Here is a 27920-nt window from a genome sequence, read left to right on the forward strand (position 1 = left end):
TGGTTTTTCAAATATATTTTATTTACCAATTATAATTATTATGATATATCACAATGATACAAAATATCCAAATGAAACCAAACACAATCTGCTTTTGTTAGGTGTGTACGAATATCAAAAAACAAATTGATTCTAGGGATATGATTTTGGACACGTCTGTAAATTATCTCTACAATAAAAAGGAGGAAAAGGATCTGCATCATGGGTTTTGTATCATTAGCATAATATTACATTTATACAAAATAAATGTTGACATTACTGAGGATTCTATTTATTTTCCGGGTTGTTTTTATAATATTGTTTTGAATACTAATTAGGGGGAGATAATCCTAATGTAATTTCCAATTAAATAAGCATTATGAATTAAATTAAATCATGTCTAATTTTTGATACATGTATTAAATTCTGTAAACAGAGTAATTATTCTTTGTTTAATAAAAAAAACCTTTTTATTGCTAACCAAACTTATAAAAGAATTCCATAAACAACAGAATCCTCAATTAGTGTCAACTTTTAAAAATGACATTAAAAAAACATTACAATTCTTAAACAAAGGAAATTAAAGCTATGTTTATGCTACAATAAAAAATACATGAATCAAATTATTTTTTGAGAACAAACTCAACTTATTTACTGGGTTATAAAAAAACAAAATAGCAGAGACGTGGATTAAGAGGATTTTTCAGAGGGCCCCCTTCAGTGGGAAAAATTTGGTTTAATATTTAGGGAATCACTAAAACATGACTGGAGCAGGGCCCTGCTGAAGCAGTCATTGCCCCCCATATTCCTGGAAAATTTCTGGATCCACCAGACTAAATATCTTGATCTGTGCAAAAAATTATTAGATCACCAAGGATATGTTTAACAATTCATTTCATATTTTTAATCACATGCTGTTTTAAAATAAAAAGTAAAGTTTATTTACTCACACCAAATTTCTAAGCATATTAATCTTTATTAAATATCCCCCCCCCCCCCCAAACCCCTTTCGGAGGAAAAATTTGGTTGATTGTACAGGAAATGACTGGTGTTGGGGCCCCTTTATGTTAAGTTCTGGATTCGCAAATAGGTAAAGTGAGTAAGTGTATGATATGTTTGTTTATCCATCTACAACTTTAACCCACAATTATCAAGATTAAATGGGACTTTCTCTAAACTTTCAAATAATCTTCAGTATCTGCCAACACTGTGTTCCATTGTTTTCAATTCAAAAAGGTTGGGAAAACCCAAAATTTCATTATAATAAATTAAAAAACATACTGCCTTTAGTACAGAAAATCAGCTGAAAGTTTCAATGAAAATCTACCAAGCTGTGGATGAGAGCTGATGATGTACAAACAAACAATACAAATCTTCTTTAACACCCCATTTCAAAGGCATATTTATGGGGATGTCTCCTCTCCCTGTTGCGGGAAAATTTTTGTTTAATCAATTGCGCTGGCCCCCTCTAAGAAAGTCCTTTAGGACCCCGCAAAATTTAAGTTTTAATGATTCATCAATTAAAAAACAATAATTGAATGCAAATGGAATACAAATAATATAAATAAAAAAATATCCAATTTGAAACTCAATACAGGAATAAAAACAATTTGTTTACAACTCATTCTGCCACAAGATTACTGTCTAAGGATTCTACTAAAAAAAGATAGTAACAGTTCAGCCACGGTTTGCAGGATATTGTCTGAAGATTGTACCACACAAGGCAGCAAAGGTGTAACTTTCAACTGAAAAGAAATAAAGTCAAGTTTTAATTATTGTTTGATTTCGAATTAATTATTATTCTGGAATATAATAACATTTAATGTGCAATTTTTCAAATAAAAAAAGAACCTGATATCACTGAATGTGAAATATAAAAAATAGAAGATGTGGTATGATTGCCAATGAGACAACTCTCCACAAGAGACCAAATGATACAGAAATTTAAAACAACTATAGACTGTATGACCGTCCACAATGAGCAATGCCCATAAACCATTATCAAGTCAACTATAAAAGATTCCCAAAATGACATCTGTAAAACAATTCAATCAAGATAACTAATGGCCTCATTTATGTACAAAAAATGAACAAAAAACAAATATGTAACACATCAACATACAACCCCAGAAACAGGCTCCTGAAGACAAAAATAAACTTTCCAAACTTTTCTGAGACTTAAGGTGGTACCTTACACTACAGGGAGATAACTCTGTAAAATCAGCTAAACGTTTTAATTACGTTGTGTTATTTAGGGAGGATTAAGCTTTTTAATGATCAAAAGTAGTGTTTGTAAAACTGCTATATAATCAGTGTAATTTATGATAAAATAGTTCGTTCAACGTTTTTGAAATTTTTATATTTTTGTCAAAGGGTCAAAAGTAATACTTTGTCAAAATTTTATGAAAATATAAACGAGCCAAATTAATTTTAGTGAAAGTGTTGGGTACCACCTTAACATCAATTTTCCATGAGTAATTATTTGAAATATTCAACATGATGAGTGCAGAAGCTGCTGATAAATTCACTAAACAAAAAGTTAAAATAATTGAATACGGTATGTTATTTGTTGTTTAGTTGACACTTACTCCACACAAAATTTATGTTAAAAATGTAGGAATAAAATTCTTTTGAAAGTTGAAACGAATATATGAACCACTGAATGTAAGGCAGTTATTATGCATCTTTTTATAAAAGCTATTTTTTTACTTGATATCAGGTTATATCCCCTTCATATTTCTTGTTCAGGAAAGGGACAAAAAATCAGTAAAAATGGATACATAGATATCTAGGGGCATAGATACATGTATAATTAAAATTTAAATTGTTTGTTGATTAATAAATTCTCACCTTAAACAGCTCTCTTTACTCCTCAAGCAAGTTACTTAAAGGAAACTTGTGATGCTAACCTGTAAAACAAAGTTCAAGGTCAGTTATTCGCAACTTTAAAAAATATATATAGATCATAATAATTGATTAAAAGTTCTCGAATAACATACAAAATTCTGTGAGAAAATAATTGGTATTCAAAATCAAACTAATGGTTATGTTTTCTGCTCTTTGTATGTTTTTTTTTATCTCTCCAACTCATTCTCGATTGCTATTTTCAATTCTATTAAGTTTGCAATACAAAAATAAACTTGTACTTTATCATATAGTATAGTATTTCAAACCTTTAAAAAAACAATTGATATCAATTACTATTAAATTATGAAAAAAACTAAAAGCTTGTATACCTACCATCATGTTAACAATATCAGATATTCAAGTCTTACTCCCCACATCATGAAAACATTGTAATTTCAACAACCTGGAAAAAAATGTTTTTAAGATTAAATTGTACATAAGATTTTTTTAAAAAGTGTAACAAAATTATGCCTTGTCACATTTCTTATGAATTTGTCTTATACTATCATTTTCTGTATGTTAACTTGATACCTAAGGTACAAAACAATTCAATTGAATACAAGTTGTTGTTCACATCCATTTGTATTTTTGTGCATCTGATGAGTTGAGCCTTTTTCAACTGATTTTTATAGTTCGTTCTTATGTTGTACTGTTATACCACTGTCTCAGGTTAGGGGGAGGGTTGGGATCCTGCTAACATGTTTAACCCCGCCACATTATTTATGTACATGCTTGTCCCAAGTCAGGAGCCTGTAATTCAGTGGTTGTCGTTTGTTTACGTGTTACATATTTGTTTTTCGTACATTTTTTTTACATAAATAAGGCCGTTAGTTTTCTTGTTTGAATTGTTTTACATTGTCTTATCAGAACCTTTTATAGTTGACTATGCAGTATGGGCTTTGCTCATTGTTGAAGGCTGTACAGTGACCTATATTTGTTAATGTCTGTCATTTTGGTCTTTTGTGGATAGTTGTCTCAATGGCAATCATACCACATCTTCTTTTTAATGTGTTATAAAATTGTTCAGCATTGATGTAGATGTCCTCAAAATCAAACCCATTATAAACAAATAAGTTAAAATGCCTATAATAATATGATCATTAGTTTTGTGGAATATTTCAACTCACCACATATTTTTCATGGTAAGGCCTCAGACTGGGTTGAAGATTTAATTGACCATCTTCCTTAAGAGCTGCTATCCTAACCTGGAAGGTGGTTTATGTCCTCATCTTATTGTCCATTTGCTTTCAGAAATAACATTATGTAAAAATAAATATCAGATGCACTTTTTAAGTCTTTTAAAATTTCACCTAATCAATTGTAGTTACCCACAATTTCTCCCACCCTCCAAATCTATTATCTATAGCTAGAGCTCTGCTTACATTTTTTTTTATTTACAGAACTCTAAATAAAAGTAATTTTAGCCAGTATACATCTGATATTTAAAGAAAATGTGTACAAAAGTGAATATTTTAATTAAAAAAGTTATATTCCATATAAACACTCAGGAAATTTCAAGTATAATGAGTATAACAAAGGAATTACCTCCCTTTTGTCCTGAAAATTTCACTGTTGAGACTCCACACCCTTTAAATATTTAACAAAACAAAATTTGTATAATTAAAATAAAGAAATAATAATATGTAAAAACTACAACACATTTCAATAAAGGGATGCGCTTTAGCACATGATACGGCCGTTGCTCTTTTAAGTTTCACCAAAACTGCATAAAATCCCCCTTTTTTAAGTATAAAAATTCATTACTTAAGAAAACGTAAAATCTAAAATTAATAAAAAGGGAAAGGGAGCTTATGTCAATAGATATAAACAATTTACCAAAGTTTCATGGACATTGGTGAAAGCCTTTTTGAGTTATTGTCCAGGTGTGAAAAATCCCCCTTTTTTATGAATAAAGCCCCATAAATCTAAAACTTAAAATCTGGAATTTATAAAAATTGAAAGGGAGCAATAACAAAATGTATATAAAAATTCAGGAAACTAAAAAAAAACACTTTACATATTTTTTTTAGATTCTCCATTCTAAACCAACTGGAGGCTTTTGACTAGACAGACCATTATTAAGTTGACAAGTAAAATTTGTCTGTTCCATTTCATTTTCAAAGTAAAAATGAAATAGAGATACAGGGGGTGGGGGAATAACGAAGAAGATCTAACAATTGTAAATACAAGCTTCCAATCTAATTGAAAATGGAGAATCTTTACACCTTTTTTTTTTTTTTTTTTTTTTTTTATAAAAAATTACATTTTTTGAAATATATACACAAAAAAATTGAATAACATTCTTCAGTTTTATCACATAATCATTGCTGCAGCCACAGCTTCCTGAAATAGTAATAAACATTCTTAAACATATTTGTCAAAACAAGATCAAACCGATATACCGATTTATACAATTATTAGCAAAAAAGGATGATAAAATCAATGGCTGATGTGCATCATGTTTATTTTCCTTTATTAGTTGTATGAATTAATGCATTGGTTTTCTAGTTTGAAACTGTTTCACATTTTGTTATGTTCAGGCAGGGCCTTTAAAACTGGTACTGTAAAACCAGAAATTATTGCATGCTATTCTTGTGATTTTTCAACAAATGGACAAATATGCAAGATAAATAATCCCAAGATTTCAGAAAAATCTGGCCTCAAAGTTTTGCATTAGAGATTAGATTTATAAATACAAGTTCCTATTGTGATATTCAACCAGTTGCATTATTTACATTCATATAGGTTTTGCTCATTGCTGAAGGTCCTACAGTGATTGTAATTTGCTTCTCTTATTGATAGTTGAGTAGTTGGCAATCTTATAACATCTCTTTATTCTTAAATACCCAATCCAGATTACCAGTATAATTAAAACTATTAATTTGGAAAATATTTCAAAATACATGTGTTCATAAAAAAATACATGGTGAATTTAAAAATTAATTAATAAATATTTTAGTTTCTTACCATAAAATTCAGCTCCAATGGCCGTTTCCCAGCTTCAATCCTTGCAGACAAGCTGTGGTGCTAACCTGAAATATAAAATACAAAATTGTTTTAAAGGATAACTTCTGAAATATTGTATCTATGATATATAAAATGGGTTATATATGCGATAGGTTTTGAGAACATTGGTTAGACATCAATCCAACAACACAATTCAATCCTAAAAGGAGTAGGCTTAAAAGGGTTAAGTTGGCCCTAAGATTTTTTTTTTTTAAATCAAGCCCAAATACTACAAATTTAACATATATATTGTTCTGGTATCATTATTGATACAAAATAAACACTTCATTTTGGCACCTGACACTATAAACTATTAAGTTATGACATCTTGATTATGCAATTCTGGTGTATTCGCAAAAGCGCCAATTAAGGTCCAATTTTTCACAATTCAGAACAGTTTTTAGCATATCCAGTAATAGTTTACGTCTTTTTATTTAAATACATGTATTACCCTTGGTTCCTATAAGTTACGAAACATTTTGGATCAAAGGTATTCTTTAAGCTTTTAGGTAAGAAAATTCACAAAATTATAGCATTTTGATAATATCTCCCAATATAGCTAATTATGGAGACTACAATGTATTATAAAGAAGCGATTTATTTTAAGTCACATTAAGTTTCTTGAAATATATCCATTTAAGATCCAAATTGGGGCCCCTTTGATATTCTATGATAAAAGTTGAAATTTAAAATCTATTATAAGGCCATACTTTGCCAAGAGACCATTGTCATATGATACTGATAAAATAAAGAGTATATATACTGTTGACCAAACTCTTATAAACCTTTAACCCTAAAAAAGTCAGTATTCATTTTAAAATAATCTTATTTATAGATTATTTTTTTTTAAACAGGATTAACAATACTGGTACCTACCTACATATTAGCTGTATTTGACCACCAAGTCTTATTCCCACACCATGAAAACATGCCACAGAAAGTACCTAAAAAGAAATTAACACATTTATTAATTTTACAAACCAATTTCTATGTCAACCTAAAGATTGATTTACACATTTTTCTGATTTCTTACTTCAAGTACCAATAGTATAAAATCCACATATTTTGTAAAGATTGAAAAACAAACAAAAGTAGTCAAGGTTTATGATTTGAATTCTGCACTCAACTAATTTGAATAATGAAAATGAGTTGTCTCCCATTGAATGAACAAATCTTGCTGTTAATTGTGCTAGTCTCCCCTTGAAAGTTAATTCCTATCTTAGAATTTACTCCTGCAATTGTAATAGAAATTCTTGTTAATGTACAATCAAGGGGTACAATCAAAATTACGTGATGGATATACACACACCGGAAGTTACAGTCGAACTCGCCGCTTGAAAGGTTAGTAGTTGCATTTTCTTGTTTATATCAATTAAATTTTGATTAATAAGTTGGCACACCGAATGTCGGATAGTATGTAGTTTTAAAATACACAATTGTTTTTGCTAGAAAGCGTGCAGTTATTGAAAACACTTCGACACAGTTCCAAATTTTCAACGAATTTTTGTGTCGAAGTGTTAGCAGTAACTGCACGATTTCCAGCAATGATAATTGTGTATTTCAAAACTAGATAGTATCCGACATTCTGTGCACTACCTTATTTATTAAATTTCATTGATATAAACAAGTAAATACAACTACTTACCTTTCAAGCGGTCTGCTCGACTGTTACTTCCGGTGTGTTTATATCCATCACGTGATTTTGATTGTACCCCTTGACAATGGTATCCCAAAATATTAAACTGGTAAATAAATTATTGAAAGATGTTTTTCATGCAGAAAATAAGGATGAATATGTACATTTAACAAATATTTCTAGAAAATGTATAGAAATTGTTTGACTTCAATAAACTTGCCTTCTCAATTTCATGGTAAAGCCTCAGACTTGGTTGAAAATTTTATTGACCATCTTCCTTAGAGCTGCTCTCCTGGCTGCCAGAGTGGCTGTAATCATTATCTTAATTGCAATCTTTTCGTTTTTGGTCCATTATTTATAGAAATAAATAAAAAAAATATCAGATGCACTCTCAATTAATCATGTATCTTGAAAATTTCACCAAATCAATTCTACCGATAGTGTCCCATAATTTCTCCCACCCTTAAATCTATTATCTCGAGCTCTGTTTACATTTTTTTTTATTTACAGAACTCTGAATAATAGTCATTGTTAGCTAGTATACATCTGATATTAAACAAAAAACTTATACATATGAATATTTAAGTAAAATAATAAATTTAAAAGAATGAGGAGTTAAACAGGGGAATAATTTATTACCTCCCTTTGCCAAAAATTTCACCTGTTTAGACTCCACATCATTGCTATATCTAACAAAAATACAAGATGGTATAGCTATAATAAATAATAAATAATTTGATATAAATTATTTAAATAATTAACAAAAATATTTAGTACTTAATTGTTCACCTAGGTGGTTCACTTCCATTACTCCGATTTTCTCAACCAATTGAAAAAATGGACACCAAGATATATAACAAATCTTGCTTATTGTGGAATTTAACACTAAAAATCTGAATTAATCTTTTCTCACCAAGATGTGTTTTTTTCTATGCTTCTTGTGAAATAATCTTTTTTATAGCTAAAAACACTGCAAAAAATAACAAACTAATGAAGAAAAAAAGAGATACATCCAACAAATCAGAAAACCAAAATGTACATTTTAACAAAATAACATTATTTTTCTTTTTTTTTTAGATTCTTCATTTTTAACCTTCTGGAAATGTTTGATAACACATTGACCATAATTAAGATATCAAGAGTAGGTCTAAAAGTAAAATTGTAAAATTATGAAGTATCAATTTAGCCAACAACTTCCAGCTTTGTTGAAAATGGAGAATCTTTACAATTTTTAAATTTTTTTTTTGGTAAAAAAATATGAACATTTTTTAAAACATACACAAAAATAGTCTGAATTACATTCTTTTTGGTTTCAGTTGTATTGCACAATAATTTCCTGCAGCCACAGTTGAAGTCACCTGAAAAAGAAATATACATTCTAATATCTTTCAGAACAATATTCAATGCAAAGGAATAAGTAACTAGTTAATAAATGCACTTATGATGCATAGAACAATAGAACATTGCTTTTACCTTGCTTTGAAGTGATTCTGTAGACTGAATTTACAAACAACCAGTCTTCAGTAGCAAACAAGGGATGAAAAGTAGTTGGTTGTTGTTCGACGTATTTATAGATTATCGTTGAGATGACCAATGATAATCTGTTTATCGCTATTTTACCTATGATGACCTTGTCAATTTCAATGTCAATTTTGTTAGCAACGCCACGTGGTCTCCTTAGTTTCTAGCGATAATTTTTCCATCTCAAGCGAGAAGCATGATATGAAAATTATCACAAAAAAGATCAAAGGAAAAATGCACAAAATAGCGATAATTGTTATTATTTCATGGTTTCATTATAAATCAAGCTGTTGGTTTTCTTGTTTGAATTGTTTCACATTTTGTCATGTTTCTAACTTTTAAAGTTAACTGTAAGGTATATGTTTGGCTCATTGTTGAAGGCCATAGTGACCATTTGTTGCTTACATATCATTTGGTCTCTGGGAGATAGTTGTTTCAGTGGCAATCATACCACATGATGGTCCACATCCCATTCATTATACAATGTATATACGGGAACAATTTTAGAAAACTTACAGATAGTAAGATTTTCTTAGTAACTGAATAATTTTTTTATTTCCTTTATTTATCTTGATACCTCCCTTTAGATTATATCACAGTTATAGTTCAAGAAAAATTAAAGTTTACTACGTCTCAAGATCTGCATAATTAAAATATAATACTTCTTTGCACAACATTCTAGGGTATTTACATGTTCTTGGCTAAATGACTCATTAATTTATGTATTGGTTCTTACCATATTATTCAGCTCCAATGGCCATTATCAGCCTCAATCCTTACAGACAAGCTGATGCTAATCTGAAATATAAAGTGTTAAGTCTTACCAGAATGGTTTCAAAAGATCACTGTTACCATATGAAATTATAAAGAAATAGGTTACATATATGTGTAATAGAGGCTGAGAACATATATTAACTAGATAGCAATCCAACAAACTAAATAATTAGGTTCGATATTCAAAATTACGTTATGTTTGTACTGATAAAAAAAAAAATGCGTAAACTAGAAACCAAACTCTTACAAACTTTCAAGCCTGAACCACATAAAATTTAAAAAGAATATTTATAAAACATTTATTTTATTCGAAACTGTATACTGGCACCTACCTATATACTAGCTGTATTAGACCTCCAAGTCTTATTCCCACACCATGAAAAAATCTCACAAAAAAAACCTGAAATATATGAAAATTTACAATTTATATACTTTATATTTCAATTTCCCTGACATTTACCAAACATTATTCCAATTTCTTACTATAACATAAATAACTGTAAAATCAATATAAAAGATTAAAATCAAAAACAGTAAGTCTTAAGTTTATTGATTGAATTTTCAACTCCACAAAAATAATAATTTAAATATATTCCATTGTTTATAAAGGTAAATTATGAGTTATCTCCCATTGAATGGCAAAAATAACATTTTACATTAGCAACATCAACTCTATCATATGCCCTTAATATACAATTTTTATCAAATTACTGTAATAGGCCCAAGACCACAATTAATGACCCCGCTTTTCGTTGTCCACGAATATAGTTCCTTTTAATTAGAGTGTATTTTTCCTTAATTTTTTTTCTTTCCTTTCCTCACTCATTCCTTAAATCTTTTTGGGTGGAAATGAAAGAAGAGAGGTCAAATAAATTTTTGGAGGTTGTATTTTAACTGATTTTGATATGGAATGAGTGATTAGGTCAAGTGCAAAAAGGTGATATTTACAGTTTTTGGAACATCTCTTGACTTGTCAATAGGGGTATGGATGTGTATTGGCTAAATTTGTAAAAGTGATTGCTTCAATCTTTCTGAATTTTGGATATATATTTGGACTAGGACAATACATTACACACACAAAAAAATTGACAAAAGTGCATGGTGCAATTTTTTTAATGATTCAAAAGGTTATAAAGAACTGATAGAGGAATTAATTGTGGTCTGTGGCCTAAGAGGTGCATTTCAGCAAATTTTGAATTTTTACTTTGGCATCTTTTCTGAATGATTTATTGGTATTGATTTGTCAAACTATATGAGAAGAAATGATTTTCACTTTCATTTGATAGAAATTTTGTGAAAAAGTCACTTTTCAGGTTAAATGCCTAAAATGTAGCTTTTTCACTTTTTTCACAATTTTTTCAAAAACAGCATGCTTAATTTCTCTCTGACAGTTTTTTTCTGATATCTATTTGTGTTTGTGGTACTTATTTCAGTTGTTTAACTTATTTGTGAACTCTGAACACAAAAAAAAGTAGATAAAAACATAAAAGGAGTGCAAAATGTGCTGTTTTAATAGTCTAAGGCTAATGGTCAGTATACACAGCAGGTGAAATGTGAAGTTCTATGCACTTAAAAGTTGTATTCCAAAACAGATTGCACTGAACCTACATCAAAAACACTTATTACTGGTTGCTTAACCATTTCTGTTTCACAGACTACCTTTACTTTCTTCTGTTGGATAGCAAGTGGTTTAAATATTGGCCTTTTGAGGCTGAAATTTCATTCAGTTTTTAAACAGTAAAGTTAATAAACTTTGCATCAGACCATACTGTCTGCATATATAGTTGAAAGTGACAGTCTTGTTACATCCAGGCTCCATGTTTTATCATATCTGAGCACAGATTTTAGCAAAAAGAAGTATATCTCCATCTCCCATATCATTTATATGCTTTTAAATATGCAAATGTGGGGAACGGCCTAAACTGGCAATCTGTTTTTTTAAGCATAACATTGCTAAAGACCATTTTATCCACATGTGTTATGCTATTTGAAACTTATATTTCCATCAAAAGTACATTTATAACCTGTTAAAGTTTGTTTGATAACTTAACAACTTCAGAAAATTGTGGTAAGTGAAAAATATTACATTTGATATAAGGCCTCACCCTAATTGAAAACCTCTATTTTTTGGCACAGGCTCATATAAAATTAACTTCTGGCCATTTTTCATAAGTCTGATACATGAAGTATGCTTTCTGTTGCTTTAAATAGATGTTAACTTATACATAGAGACATTAAAAAGTGTTAGTTTTGGTATCTTTTGGTTTTTAAAAGCTCAAATTTGATAGTTTTAATTGTTCTAATTCAACGCCACAATTCAGCACCCAAAATTCAGATATAAAAAATGCCACATTTTTTTTATGTGGTATCATATGGCTTTGAAACTTTGTAACCTGATTTATAATATACTAAGCTTGAATCATGCCAAGTTTTATTAGAATTGGTCAAGTTTTAGGCCCCTCATAGGCCCAAGACCACAATTAATGACCCCGCTTTTCGTTGTCCACGAATATAGTTCCTTTTAATTAGAGTGTATTTTTCCTTAATTTTTTTTCTTTCCTTTCCTCACTCATTCCTTAAATCTTTTTGGGTGGAAATGAAAGAAGAGAGGTCAAATAAATTTTTGGGGGTTGTATTTTAACTGATTTTGATATGGAATGAGTGATTAGGTCAAGTGCAAAAAGGTGATATTTACAGTTTTTGGAACATCTCTTGACTTGTCAATAGGGGTATGGATGTGTATTGGCTAAATTTGTAAAAGTGATTGCTTCAATCTTTCTGAATTTTGGATATATATTTGGACTAGGACAATACATTACACACACAAAAAAATTGACAAAAGTGCATGGTGCAATTTTTTTAATGATTCAAAAGGTTATAAAGAACTGATAGAGGAATTAATTGTGGTCTGTGGCCATTGTATAGAAAATGTTTGGCTTAATTAAACTTGCCTTCTTATTTTCTTGATGAAGCCTCAGACTTGGTTGAAGATTTATGTAACCATCTTCCTTGGAGCTGCTGCCATGGCTACTTTTCATGCTTTTCAACATAATTCTTTGTGATAACCAGTTCACTGAATCCATTTTAATATTCCAATGTCCTTTCCGTTGTATATAATCCAATATACAATTGTCCAAAGAATGTTCCAAAGCATCTCACAATATTTTCTTTTTACATTCATGGCAGCATGGAAGTAATTCTCAATATAAAAAATAATTGTTTGAACTCATACATAAAACAGTAAAAATATCAGATGTGCTTTTATACATGTAACTTGAATTTTGAAAATTGACCAAATGTTTTTTTTTAAATACCCACAATTTCTCTTTCCATTTTTATTTAGAACTATGTTTACATTTTTTTTATTTACATAGCTCAAATTATTGCTCTTATATTAGTTAGCAGACATCTGATATGTAAATACCTAAAAAAAAAAAAAGAGGTTATAAAAAAAGAACAGAATATTTATTGGCTAACACCTATAAATCACAAACATTTTTTTAATATTTTGGAGCATAGTTTAAAAAATTTCCCTTGTTTTAAGTTTCTCAACAAAGGAGAATGGTCTTTACTGAAATTTAAATATATGGAAATATAAAAGGTCAAACATTTGTGATGACGATTAACCTTAATCAATTTGCATGCTCATCATGTGAGTTCTAAACAAAAATTGTTACATTCTTACAAAGGTTTAAATAAAAATCTCCTAATTCAAGAATAGAAAAAATTATAACTGCAGGAGTTGATTACACAAACGAGTACTGTCTGTTTCATACTAGGAATAACACAACTTCAACGTGAGTGCAATCTTCCTTTGAAGTTTCAATGGTAAAAGAAACGCTGATAATATAAAATACAAATATAATACAAAATAGTGGTATGTTGTAAGAAATCTTTACATTTAGGATAAAATTTAGGATGAAATATTGTAAACTAAAAAAATCCTGTTTCTTTAAATTAAAAAATAATTGTCCAAATTCAAATTCCATGTAATAAAATCATTAAACTAGAATAGTTGAAGGAAATAGTTTCAAAATTTACAATTCAAAAGTAGCATTTTTGTTCCCAAATTAAGTTTGATACATGAACCATATTAATCGGTGATGTCAAAATTTGTTTTTCATAAGAATGCTTCCAAAAAACTTAAGAGAAGAGAAATCACTGATATCTTGACATTAATAGAGATGGACTGACACAAGGTAAACTTTGGGAATGACTGGTTCCTTAAATGGAGGATAACAGTCAGAACTAGCTCCTGTAAATACACAAGACAGGAAACACCTCTTTTCTGCCATTTCGAAACAAATCCCATGTAATAACGTAAATAGTTTTTTCCATCTTCAAATGATAAAAAAGCAATTATTCTCCCCCAGGGGTGGTTCCAGCCATTTTTAAAGAGATGGGGCTCCCACCCAGGATAAAAGGCAGGGTTCAAACTAGGTTCTGTTCTCATTTAATTGCAACCAAAAAATTTGTACAGGTTCTGCAGATCCCAGTGTCTCGCTTACTTTTGCTGTTAATCCCAGGCTCAACAAAAATGAGGGGGGGGGGGGAATATCAATAAAAATATTCCTCTCAGACTATCATTTGATTGTAAGAAGCTTCTGTCCAAGTTTGGTAAAAATCCAGAATAGTTTATGAATCTAATAATTGTTTTAAAAACTTTAACTTCAGAATATAAGGTTAACTAGGTCCATTAATAAGCAAAATACGGAAAAACAGGAAATAAGTTTTAACTAGCTTTTGATCATAAACAAGCTTCTGTCTAAGTTTGTTACAAATCCAGAATATTTGAAGAAAGTTATTAAAATTTTAAAAACTTTAGTGAATGTATTGTATCCTGGCATTTATAAGTAGAATATGGAAAAATTAATTTGTTTCATTTACAAAATTTACTTCTGGGTACTATCTTATGATCATATACAAGCTTCGGTGGAAGTTTTAGAAATCCAGAATAGTTTTAGAAAGTTATAAAAATTTCAAAAAACTTAAACTAAAGAGTGAATTTTTGTGATCGCCAATGATGACGCTGCTGACAGAATGTAGGATGGCTAAGTCTCATGTTTTTTTCAATTAAAGTTGAAGGCTCGACAAAAAGTATTAATGGTTTAAAAAGAATGTTAAATAAAATTTGTTGAATAGTGTTTAATCAAATTTTGCAGAGGTACATGCTTCCAATTGGCTTCCCTCAGAGTTACATGCCTCTAATTGGGACCGCGCTGCCAGGGGTACTGCTTCTAATTAGCTTTAGCAGACAGAGGTATATATGTACTGCTTCAAATCAGCTTCGCAACAAGACAGAGGGTATGTGCTCCCAATTAGCTTCACTAAGAGGTACATGCTTCCAATTGGCTTCGCTCAGACAAACGTACTGCTTCCAGTGTCGAAATGGTACGGTATGCAAGTCTGTACTATATCCAGCCTAGTAAATGGTACATAATTGCAAGTCAAATGTCGTCCAAATATACAAAAACATATTTTATTTAACATTCTTGATCTAGTTTATTTTCGCATCTACCTTCACTCTCCTATTTATAATTTATCCTGATGGTGACATTGTGAAATGCAAATTATCATTACAGGATTCTGCAGTTCCCTATAGTTTCAATCCTGATGAAGGTGCCATAGGATCCAAAATATGGCTATCTTATCAAATTCACTTTAGCAATCCCTTAATTTTTTTTATTATCTTTTGATTAAAAGAAGCATGTCCTAGTTCTGTCAAAGTTTGGTAAAAATCCAGAATAGTTTATGAATTTAATAAATATTTTAAAAACTTTAACAGCAGACTGAATGTTATGTTAACTTGAAGAAAAACTAAGTCAGTTATAAGTGAAAAATACAGAAAAATGAAATTTTATTTTTACAAAATTTACTTCTGGGTACATGTACTATCTTATCATCATAAAAAAGCTTTGGTCCAAGCTTGGTACAAATCCAGGAGAGTTTAAGAAAGTTATCAAAGTTTTTAAAACTTTAACCACAGAGTGAATGTAATATTTCCCAGGAGAAAAACTAAGTCCATTACAAGTAAAATACGAAGAAATGGAATTTTATTTTTACAATATTTACTTCTGAATACTATCTTATGATCATTTACAAACTTCTATCCAAGTTTGGTATAAATCCAGGATAGTTTAAGAAAGCTATTAAAATTTTAAAAACGTTAACCACAGAGTGAATATTTGTGGACGATGCCAATGACGGAATGTAGGATCGCTATGTGTCACTTTTTCAACTTAAGTCAAAGGCTCGACAAAAGGAGGATCCAACCTCTCCAGAACCCCCACCCTCTGAATCTACCACTGCCCCTAAAGTATGGTACATGATCTAATTTGAACCTGCTTAGTTATAAAAAAGAAGATGAGGTATGATTGCCAATGAGACAACTATCCACTATCCACTAAAGACCAAAATGACACAAACATTAACAATTATAATATGTTTAAAGTGAATATTGTATGCATTTTTAAAAGAAATATAAGGGGAATTTCGAAAAGAAATGTCAAAATCTTGTCATGAGTAATTTTTAAATGTGACGAAAAAGTTAAAATTAAAAATAGTTGTTAATTATGTACTGATAATTATAAACCAAATAGTTATACCAAACATTTTTAAGAATTACACTGATTTTAGAAAAATATGATGCCGAATGGACAAATGTCATTTTTAGAAATTTCTTAATTAAATTAAATTTGAAACAAGTTATCTCCCTTGCTTAAAAGTAAAAGTTTTCAGCTGTGTAAAGACAAAGCAAAGAAACAAACAACTATTTCGCTTAAATACAACATTCGAGGCTAATTGATGAAACTTGATTACAAATATTTTTCAAGCAAAATGTGAATACTGTGGATTCCTTATTATTGACAGTTTTTTTTATTATTATTATTCATGTGAATGACAAATTTTAGGTTTTCACAAAATTATTTTTTGGGGGATTTGTATGGAGAATTTGTCAAATGTCTGAATGAAAGCATATTATTGGGGGTTAGAGTTAAAAATGAACCCAAGAATGATATATTTGAAGCAAAATAATTAGATACTTCTGTTTAATACTAGGGATTTTTATCTAAATAACTCTGGGAAATGATGATAGTTTCAGATAAATAAGAATGAAGGTTTAAGGGGGGTATTTGAAATGATTTAAATACTTTTTCTTCCCACTTGGTCAAGCATTAAGTGAATTTAATTTAAAAGGTAGATTATAATTTTGAAATGTTACTTTTACTTCACCATTATCTTGTTAGCAATCAGTGCTTTTAAGAAACAGATACCCTGAAATAATTTTGATGACGCTTAAGTATATAACATTTTGGGTAATTTTTCACAATAAGGTATTTGAATTCAATCTAAGATACAAATATATTTTTAATATTTTGGTTTCCAATACATCATAATATGTCAAATATAATTTAGAATTTGATTAAAGACCTTTGTTTTTGACATTGTTTCGAAAATTATAAAACTTTTTTACAGATTTAAGCTCAAAATTATAATTTTTTTAATACTTAAATTACCAAACAAATATCAAATATTTTCATTTCAGAATTACATATAAAGATTCCCTCAAAAGCAGAACACCATATCCTGAACACTTGAAAACCATGACACCATTCAAAGAACCAATGAAAAAACAAAAGAAACAACCAGACCCTAGCAACTGCAAGCTACTCCAAAGAGAAACTATGTTAGTAATAGATAAGAAACGCAGCGCTCTGAGCTCAATGTATTTCTGAAATGGTCATTTGATATTTGCTTAGTCTTCAAAAAAAAAATCAAGATGAACATTAATGTTCAGCTATGAAACTTTAAATGCAGATGACAAACTTTAATTTAGTTTCAAGTACAAATGTACTGTTATTCTCCAATTTGACAATCAAGATGTATTGAAAACAGTAAAATATTTAGGGAAGTTGTTAAATTACAAAACTGAAATTTCAGTTTTATCATTTAAACGAGTGTATCACCAAAAACTGCATGAATTGTTTTGAAAATTTCAACCACCCGAAAGCACTAACAATGCAAACAAGACAATGTTTAAAAATGTTTTATAAATATCTGTTGATCATTTGATCCAAGGACCTTAAACTGTTTTACAACCTAATAAACCTCATCCTAAGTTATTTCAACTATCACCCTTTCTGCATTGATCAATTTGATAAAGAAATTAAATAAATGGGCGTTCCACTCTGGGTTAATCTCCAACCTCTTTTTTAGCTTCAAATGTTGTTGCATATATAAGTATGGAGATTTGTCACATTGGCACTCATACCACATCTTCCTATATATATCAATTTAACTATTGAAATTGATGGGCAAACCATTTTGCTGCATTTCAGAAGAAAATCTTGTTCAATGGTTAAATAGTGTTGTAATCAAATTATATCAATCTTCTTCCACGGTTTTATCATTTAATATCCAGTTTTTAATGTATATTATAATTTGTTTGCCTGAATCTTTTTTTGAGTTTTTTTCGGTCAAATTTCTAACTTGGTTGTTCACATGAAATGCTTAATAAAAATCTCTGTCATTTATGTATTCAAGCTGAATATGTTCTCAAAAAAAATACTTTTTGGTAATTTTTAAATATGAAATGAAAATTATTCCAGAATCCACCGACAAGAATCAAATGAGTACCACTTGTATTTATATCGGCATATTTATCTCAATATTTTTAAATTATGAGAAGGTGTCCATGGCTTTAATTAATCAAATTATTATTTGGCTACAGTTATAAATTATTGGATGAAAACTTTTACAACAAAAAAAAATTGCTCGACATAATCTTCCAGAATCGTTGATGGTGAATGTTTGGGATAATCATAAATATTTTTTTTTATTACAATATCAACTAATTTCAGAAATTCAAAATCTTATTCAATTAATCTGAACCAAACCATATTTTCCCCAATTACTAAATACTTTGCAGACATATCTTAATTTTCAAGCAGTTTTTTACCACTTCCCAAGGGTAAAATATACATGAATTTGATCTTGGCATAGTGTACCTGAATTTTACTTCACAAATTTAGAGCAAAATTGCATCATTTGTTGAAAAACCATATCGTATTGATACCCTTATTTTATACAACTGGCCTCCCCTTCTAATTTAGTGAATTTTTATTTCGCTACTCAGTGGCAGAATCCAGAACTTTTCATGAGGGGGCCCCCTCTAGTCATACTACAGTGATTCCTTATATAATCAACCAAAAGGAGTATGTTCGATAAGGTCCTAAAATGGCCCCCTTTTTAGCGTAAATTTCAAATTCAGATTAATCGCCCAATATCACGATAAATTACAGCTAATCCATTGACTAGCTAGGATATACACCATTTTTATGGAAATTTTACGTTTCTGCGTTTCATTATGACGTCACAAGTTAAACTCATATTGATTTTCACGAAAAAATCAATGAAAATGGGTAAATTTCCAGATTATTGGACAGGAAATCTAGAGCGCATACGTCGACAACAAAGATCTTTTAAAATAATGTTTGTGAAGACATTTCACACGTCTTATTTGAATCTTAAGCTTGTCGACGCCTGCGCTCTATGTTTCCTGGTCCTTCATTTGGTTGCAATCTGGCTTATTTTGACAAATTTCACCAAAATCCCTTATTTTGACCTTTTTGGGATGTAAAAATTAACGTGTTAGAAGTAAACTTTGACAAAAACAGTTCTGTGTAACTTTCTAACATGTCTTTCAGGCAACTTGAAACAGTTATTGTCTTGTTACTATGAACTTTATAATTGGGGCCAAATATGGCTCTTACCGAACTTACTCCTTTACCCACAAAAGGGGGGGGCAAGGCTCCCTGGATCCACCTATGCTACTGTCATTCAAGATATCAGTGTTTTCATGTAAACCCGAATCATAATTTGTCATTTTACCTTATATTTTTTCTGTAAAAAACAATACATTATTATATTCTGGAACAGTTCAATTGTAAAAACTCTTAGAAGCATATCTTAATTTTCTAAAAAAAAAAATATAGAAATTTTTTATTTGTAATCTTTTATTTAACACATTTATTAATTTGGTTATGCATGAAAAAGGTTTGAACATTTATTTTCATATTCGTTGATTAAAGTAAATTAACATTTCCAATAAAAAAAAATTATTCAAGAAATTATTTACTAATTATTTTTGATAGTCCAATGGAATTTTCAAAAAATTTCAATATGTAAAACATTTTGAAGAAAGAGCTGAAAAACACATAAAAATTTCATGTTGCATTTTGACAATTTTTGATAGAATAAATGCAGCACAGAATGAAAAAAAAACATTTTACTTACACAAGTAGTAGATAAGTTAACATATCAAATACTTGCTAACATTCTGTGGCGTCTGAGATCACCCTTTTTTATGTTTTGGTTGGTGCTTGGTGTCAGATCATTCCTGGTCTTTGGTAAGGTTGTTGTGCCTGAAAGCATCCCTGATCTTTGGAAAGGTTGGTGCATGGTGTCTGAGATCATCCCTGGTTATTTAGTTTAGTTGGTTGCATGGTGCCTGCAAACCTCTTGGGTCTTTGGTTGGGTTGGTGCTTTTTGCCCTAGTTCATGTCTGTTCTTTGTTTTGGTTGGTGCTCAGTGCTGGAGTTCATCCCTGGTCTTTGGTTGAATTGGTGCTTGAGAATCTCTCAGGTCTTTGAATGGGTTGTTGCTGTATAATATTTTGTTGTCAGTGTAGACAATTTTCCGTCACTTTTTTTGGTTATGTGTTGTCTTTTTTCACCACATGGTTTGAGATTGTACCTCTTGTTGATCAAAATATCTGACTGTTTTGTTTGAATTTTGAGGATAGTAGTAAAAATACTATTAGAGATATGCTATTCCCAGATGTTCCAGGACATGGATACCTTCATGATTACACTGTGTGTGCTGCTTCCTTCAAAAAAGGTGAAAACAAGATGTCTCATGTTAAATTTTGTGAGGTAGGATATTTCTCGTGTTCCAGGGTGTTCTCAAATTACACCAGTTAATACTTCTGATTGATTTGTTCTGTGGTTTTACCTCATTGACAAAAATACACAGAGACAAAAATAATAAATACTGCATACCTATACATCTTCGTAAGAACTCTGAAATAGATATGAAGAAGAAAGATTAGTTATTTGCACTTCCATAAAAGAAATCTACATGCCACTCTTCTTCTGTCACAACATAGCCAAACTCTAGGGTGTATGACTGAGGTTGCATCTACAACAAAAACAAATTTGTAAATTATTAGTGTTTGAGAATGTTGGTGTCACTTCCATCAAATGAGTCCATGACTGAAACATCCTCTCGGCTGCATCTGCAAAAACAAATCTGTAGTGTTGTGGAGAACGTTGGTGTCACTTTCATCAAACGGGCCCTTTAACAAGCTCATGGTAGAGTGATCTTGTTACTATTGTATAGTGCTGCGGAAACTCTGTGCTACCCTCCCTGGCCTAGTACAACGGAGTCTATCCAACGTCTATGACTGTAACATCCCACTGCTGCAATCTGCGAAAAACAAAATAATAGAATTAATAATCTGTTGTTGAACTCTGAAATGAAATAAAAATACATATACAACATTACACATATAAGAAAAAAATCAATTAAACTTTATTTTATTTTCTTTGAGGTAAATTTCAAAAATTAAATACATATTTTTTTAATTTAACTTTGGTATCTTCCTTTTTTTTATGTAGCTCTTGTTGACCATTATACCAGACTGTTTTAACTATAAGAGGTATTGTATTTCTAGAAGTTCAAGGACATGCATACATTCTTGACCACACTGTGTGCTGCTTCAATGAAAAAAGGTGAAAATAAGATGTCGTGTTAAATTTTTATGAGGTAGGATATTTTTTGTGTTCCAGAGTGTTCTCTCTCAAATTACACTAGTCAAACTTATTACTTCTGATCGATGTACTGTTTTTTGGGTTTTAACTCATTGACAAAAATACACCAAAAGACAAAAAATAATAAATATTTTATACCTATGCATCTTTGTAAGAACTCTGAAATGGAAAGAAGAAGAAAGATTAGTAATTTGTCACTTCCATAAAAATGGACATACAGAAGTCTATATGCCACTCTTCTTCTGTCACAACATAGCCAAACTCTAGGGTGTATGACTGAGGTTGCATCTACAACAAAAACAAATTTGTAAATTATTAGTGTTTGAGAATGTTGGTGCCACTTCCATCAAATGAGTCCATGACTGAAACATCCTCTCGGCTGCATCTGCAAAAACAAATCTGTAGTGTTGTGGAGAACGTTGGTGTCACTTTCATCAAACGGGCCCTTTAACAAGCTCATGGTAGAGTGATCTTGCTACTATTGTATAGTGCTGCGGAAACTCTGCGCTACCCTCCCTGGCCTAGTACAACGGAGTCTATCCAACGTCTATGACTGTAACATCCCACTGCTGCAATCTGCAAAAATCAAAATTATAGAATTAATAATCTGTTGTTGAACTCTGAAATGAAATATAAATACATATACAACATTACACATATAAGAATAAAATCAATTAAACTTTATTTTCTTTCCTTTGAAGTAAATTTCAAAATTAAATATTTCTTTTTTAATTTAACTTTTACTTTATTTTCCCACAAAATTTAGCTTTGTAAATGTTGTAAAAATACACAAATTATTAGTCTGTTTCTTTTGTTACCTTTTCTGAAGTTGGACACAGACTTCTTTTTAATGAGTTTTACGGTGCAAATTGCTGTGTTTGTTTTTTCTACATTGGCTCATAGAGGTATAAGTGTGGGTTGAGATCTCTCAAAACATGTTTAACCCACTGCATTTTTGCACCTGTCCCTTGTTAGAAGCCTCTGGACCTTGTTAGTCTCCTAGGTTTTTTAATTTCAGTTCATTTTAATATATGTTTGAGTTTAGTATGACATCCACTTTCACTGACCTAGTGAACATTTTTGTGTAGGGGTCAGCTGAAGCCTGCCTCCAGATGCTGGATTTTCTTGCTGAGTTGAAGAGTCATTAGTTGATTCGGCTGTTTTTTGCTCTTTGGTTGGGTTGTTGTCTCAGACATAATTCTTTTGTATAAGATTTGTACTTTGCAAATAATTGCACTCAAGTGAGTAAAAAATTGAAGCAAAAACATTTGAGTTTTACCACTGAAATAATATTTTTTGTTGGCAAAACCGTTTTATTTTGACATTCTGTTCTTTTTATTATCTGACCAAGCTGAGCAACCATCTACTACAATGGTTCTTATTAAATGTTGTATGCATACAGACCAAAATGAGGTTGAATTGTGGTTTTGGAAAAAAATATGAAATCAGCAATGCTTTTCAGATCATTTTTACCAATTTAACTATAAAAATGACTGTTAATAATTACAAGTCATTTCTTCATTATTCCACTTTTATTAATATTCATAAAAAAAACAAAGTGCTGTTATTGTTTATCTAAATCATTGCAAATGCCTCTTTAAGTGATAAATTATCTAAATGTATTTTTTTTAAGCAGAAGGTGGCTAAAATACACAAGATAATGGTAATTAAGTAATTTTTATAACAATTTGAAGCTCCTACCTAAGCTTAGGAATTTGATGGTTTCTTTAATGTTTTTTGAGTGAAAGTGACAAGCTCCAGGGGAGGATCCAGCCATTTTAAAAAGGGGGGTTCCCAACCCAGAGTAAAGGGGGGGAGGGGTGGGGGAGTCAAACTATATGCTCCCATTCAAATGCATTGATAGGCCCCAAAAAAGGGGGGTTCCCAACCCAGATTAAAAGGGGGGGTCCAACTATATGCTCCCATTCAAATGCATTGATGGGCCAAAAAAAAAGGGGGGTTCCAAATTCCAGACCCCCCCCCCCCCTGGATTCACCACTGAGCTCATTGTGTAAAAGGCATATTCTATTGTGCAAACCATAAGCCTTGCTATCAACAATAAATTTGGTGAAAACTTTATCAAAAATGAAAGTCAAATCTTCTTATCACTAAAAAAAGGTTATATTGCCTTTTGTTCAAACTCATTTACACTCTGACGAAACTAAAAAAAAAATCAGTCAAAGTCAATCAAATGTTTAGCATTGACAATGCATATAACATTTCAATGGAACTAACGTACATAAGGTTCTTTGTGACTCAAGAGGTGAAAGCCCATAAAACTACTAACAATGACGAAATGCTTTCCATGTCTCCAACAAAGTTGTCACTAGTACCATTCAACTTCAATCAACATTGTGTTTGTCTTAGTCAAAGTCAAAGTGCAGTGCTAGTGAAATTGTCTCAACAGAGTAGAAATGAGTAAAAAATGTTTTTGAAGATACTTGAACATTTATAAAATTATATTTATTTCAAGATGTAGGACACACGTTTGGACATTTTAGTGTGCTGATTAGGGTCTCCATGCTGTGGTATTTTGTTAGAAGAATGGCATCCTACATCTTAGTCTTGGAATTTATTTTGAAAAATGAAGAAAAAAATCTTTTGTTGATTGTAAGCATGGCAAAAGGCAAAACAATTTCTGTATTTCTTTTATCTTAGTTATCAATTATATATGTGAGGGGGATAGGACCTATATTGGGACTCAGGAATCTGGTATTTTAAAGCACAGGATTTAGGGATTGACCCCTTCAGGATAAAGTTTTTTTTTTTTTAATTTCTTGATGTCAGGATCTAAATTTATTTAAATTTCGGGAGCTCAGGATTTTGTGTTTTTAAGCCCGGGATTTCAGGATCAGGACCCCTCTTTAAGTTTTCAGAATTATTCCATGTGGTCAGAGTTATCTCCCATTGACCAAACAACTCCATATTCACTTACATTGTTAAATTTTGAAAAATGACCAGAGCAACTGAATTAATTCTAAAGACCATTCAGGTAGTGGCCATTTTCCTCAATGATAAGAGTGACATTTTTCTCTTGTTGGGGAGTCAAGATTTCGATTATTTTTTTAAACCATAAATTGGCTTATTTAAAATTTGAAACCCCTCAATTTGAAAAGTTTTCTGTATGAAATTTTGTCGTTAAATGGTTAGGCATTGCACAAAACAGGCTCAAGCTTTATTTAAAAAAAAAATTTCACCCTGCAACATGCTCATGTGCTTAGGTCAGATATTTGTGTGCATGTAAGTTATTTGTTAGTCTGTTCATTTTATTCACAAATATTTTAGACTTTGGATGATTTACAAGTTCACGTATTGTATAAACATCAGACTATAGTTGAAACCTCTAGATGGTTTTGGTTATTTATTTTCCTTTGGTCACTGTCTTGTTGGTGTATACCCTTGATCCCCCATTTTCCATAATGATGCTTAATATTTAACCAACAATAAGAATACTCACCAAGTATAATTTAAGATGAGGTTCTTACCATACTCTTTGGTAACCCCAAATATACTTAATACATTGCTTACTCTTCAAGGTCATACGGTTCTTCTTTCTGCTCAGTTGTTTGGTCCCTACAAAATATCATTTTATTTTAATATATGAAAGGATTGAAAGTCAAAACTGTATTGTTCATCCTTTTTTAATAAAATGTTTATTCAATCACATGTTTTCCTTGGTACATCTCCTTTAATCAATGCCATATTTCACCTCATTTCTAATATATTTATTTCAAGAAAGATAAAATTAAACACCACTATTATCCTATAAAACAAACCTCAAAATTTTAACCAATACATACCTGAGTAATCATTTCCAATGCTGTAAAGCTTCATCATAAACTGATTGATGAAATGCAGCTGGCTGATTTTCTAATCATTGTAATGTTGACTATAGTCTGATTCTCTAATCATTGTAATGTTGACTCTAGTCTGATTTTCTAATCATTGTAATGTTCACTGTAGTCTGATTCTCTAATCATTGTTATGTTGACTATACAGTCTGGGTGTCAGTAAGTCTTCACATTTCTCTGGTTCAACAATTCATCAAAATAAGACTGTTGCATTTTGTGGATAAGTCTTGTAAATTCTCTGAAAAACCAAATGTAATTAACTTTTATATAAAAAATGTATTCAGAAGGTATTGCCAACAAATTCAGTTGGTACACTGTCAGTCTCCTAGACATATATATGAATGTGTCCCCTATTCCTGTTGTTGTAGGTAGATATTATTTGGAAGCAATACCTGGTCAAGTTACATGGATCTTTCAACTTGAAATGCATGATATATTTGCCACAGGGGGTTATGCACCCACAATCAATCATGAATTTTACCATGGTTACAGAACTTATAGTTACAGTTCGATGATGTTTATACAAGAGTAAAAGCTTGAAAACATAACAACTCTAATAAATCAATAAACTTAAAGAAATGGGGTAAAGTCATCATATTGTAATTTCACATGCAACATGAAAAATTAGTGAAATCATTCAATTCTCCAAAAGTAATTTTCTGGAACTTTTAAAATCTAAAATCCAACACAGATCACATTGAATCAATTAATTGCCTTAAAATTCTTTCAAACATATTTCATGTCCCCTAATATTCTAATGAAACAAGAATGTGTCCATAGTACACGGATGCCCTACTCACACTAATTTTCCATGTTCAGTGGACCATGTAATTGGGGTCAAAACTTTAATTTGAAATTTAAATTAATAAGATCATATCATAGGGAACATGTGTACTAAAGTTTCAAGTAGATGTGACTCAGTTTAACTTCATCAAAAACTACCTTGACCAAAAACTTTAACCTGAACTTTGCACTTTCATTTTCTATGTTCAGTGGACCATCGTAGGTGGGGCATAAAAATACCTAGGTCTTTGTCCAAGTAAAAATCAATTTAAACTGATTTGGCTTCTAATTCTAACCTATTGATGACACGACCATATATCGGTTCAAATTCTAACCTTTTGATCACATGTCCATATAGGTGTTACACAACAATCTACTCATTTCACACTTTAGTAATCGGCTGTGCAGAAAAATATCTACTGACAAAGGACATACTGCAAATAAATTATGTAACTGAACTTTACTCAGATCAATAACAAAAACGTGAAAAAAGTGTTAAAACAATTGAGATTAAACCATGTACATAATATTTATTACCACCAAAACGGCTGTAAGTAAATCGAGGATCAAGGACAATAATATAATGGAGAATCAAGTCTTCTACTTTTTGAATTATGGCTTTATTATCTTTATAAAATACAAATAGACTGCATCTACTATAAACTTGAAAACTGTAAACTTGAAATATAATTCCATGTATCAGTAAAATACGAAAAAGTAAAATAAATATTTTCAAATCTTTGCTATCGATAGTTGAGCAAAAATATGCCATCTGCATTTTCAGTTGGTGCAACCTTTTCAAACATCACGATACTTGCTACAGCATCGACTCAGGCACTTGTTTTGTAGTAACCAGTGCATGCTCTAATTTTTTTTTATTTATTCCGATGTCAATGAACACGATTGATTGTTGGTTACTTGGTGTCCAGTGGCAAATATTTCATGTATATTCAGGACGATCAATGAACACGAGCCAACTTATTAAATTTCATCAGATAGTCTTCTTTATCATATCTTAATTTTTCGAAAAAGATTTCAAAAGTCGTGTTTTGATCCATATTTTTAATAATGAAAATAATCTGGGAAAATACCAAGGGGTTAATATCTACCTTGAGTATGTGTGGTTTCACGAACAGTTCAAATCAAATCTTTTGCTTCTGTAAACTGCATGTGTCCATCTTGTTCGTTTGAAGACAAAGTGCTATTTGAAACACTTCGGCGGGAAGTTTTCCACTGGTCAACAATGAAGGGTCTAAAAACTCCAAACCAATGAAAACTCACAAAATAAGACACACCCTCGGTATTAAAACTGCTCACAAAATTTATTTGACAACAGCTAGCCTTTTTTAACAATAAAATTTAGATCTCAAATCGAGCATAAAAAGGTGTGATAATACATTTGATATAAAAATGACTTGTAAAGATCTTTTTTTATCCTAAAGACTCATGAAATTAAGAGACCGTGGCATTTTATACATGAACAGTAACAAATAATAAATAAGAAACAACACGAACTCCATTAAAAAAGTTACAATTAAATATGTATCATACACGGCTGGTAATCTACACACGCAGAACAATTGGTTCTGCAATGAAAACCGTGAGAGGATTTTCCGGTTGTGCTTGAGTGGA

At 30.6% G+C, this 27920-nt stretch overlaps 2 long non-coding RNA genes across 2 annotated transcripts; both read right to left on the minus strand.

Annotated features, from left to right (window-relative positions):
* LOC134724848 (uncharacterized) lies at positions 1-27638 on the minus strand. The gene is made up of 7 exons (XR_010108495.1): positions 27398-27638; positions 6769-6836; positions 5854-5918; positions 4014-5229; positions 3220-3289; positions 2830-2888; positions 1-1724 (listed from the first exon to the last, which is right to left on the minus strand). It is a non-coding gene; the product is annotated as an uncharacterized LOC134724848 (long non-coding RNA).
* Positions 8623-11257, minus strand: LOC134724849 (uncharacterized). Its single transcript, XR_010108496.1, has 3 exons — positions 10156-11257; positions 9786-9847; positions 8623-8886 (listed from the first exon to the last, which is right to left on the minus strand). It is a non-coding gene; the product is annotated as an uncharacterized LOC134724849 (long non-coding RNA).
* Positions 27639-27920: the final 282 nt, after the last annotated feature.

Source organism: Mytilus trossulus, chromosome 7, assembly GCF_036588685.1.
Source record: "Mytilus trossulus isolate FHL-02 chromosome 7, PNRI_Mtr1.1.1.hap1, whole genome shotgun sequence".
Classification (NCBI taxonomy): Eukaryota; Metazoa; Mollusca; class Bivalvia; order Mytilida; family Mytilidae; genus Mytilus; species Mytilus trossulus.